Raw genomic sequence first — 746 nt, forward strand, 5'->3', positions numbered from 1 at the left:
GGAATGCGCGGTCGTAACATCGGCCCGAAAACTACGACCATATTTCCAATCCCACACGATTGTTATCCTCACGACTTTTCCCTTACGGACAATTTTGCATAGCCCAAGTCAATCAGGCCGATTGGCTAAGTGGGCGGTCGAGTTGAGCGAGTATGACATCGAATACCGACCAAGGACGAGCGCAAAATCACAAGTGCTCGCGGACTTTTTGGTCGAACTTCCAACGGGAGCAATAACCAACGAGGAACCAAATTCCACCTGGCTCCTCCACGTCGACGGATCCTCATCCAAGCAAGGATCGGGTATCGGGATCCGTCTCACATCTCCAACGAGCGAGATCCTGGAACAATCATTCAGACTGGAATTCCATGCCTCAAACAACAAGGCCGAATACGAAGCATTGATCGCAGGTCTACGTTTGGCTCACGGCTTAAAAATACGTAATCTCCACGCTTACTGCGACTCCCAGTTAGTGGCCAGTCAATTCAGCGGAGAATATGAAGCCAGAGACGAACGGATGGACGCGTACCTCAAACTGGTCCAAGGTCTAGCTCAAGACTTCGACTGTTTCGCCCTTACCCGGATCCCCCGTTCCGAGAATGTCCAGGCGGACGCCCTCGCGGCCTTAGCATCAAGTTCCGATCCAGGACTCAAAAGGGTAATTCCGGTCGAATTCATCGAACATCCGAGTATCGGACCGCCAGTCGTTGTCAATCTCATAGAGGGTCAAGACGACGAGGAAGAAG

This window comes from Brassica rapa, unplaced genomic scaffold, assembly GCF_000309985.2.
Source record: "Brassica rapa cultivar Chiifu-401-42 unplaced genomic scaffold, CAAS_Brap_v3.01 Scaffold0319, whole genome shotgun sequence".
Taxonomy (NCBI): domain Eukaryota; kingdom Viridiplantae; phylum Streptophyta; class Magnoliopsida; order Brassicales; family Brassicaceae; genus Brassica; species Brassica rapa.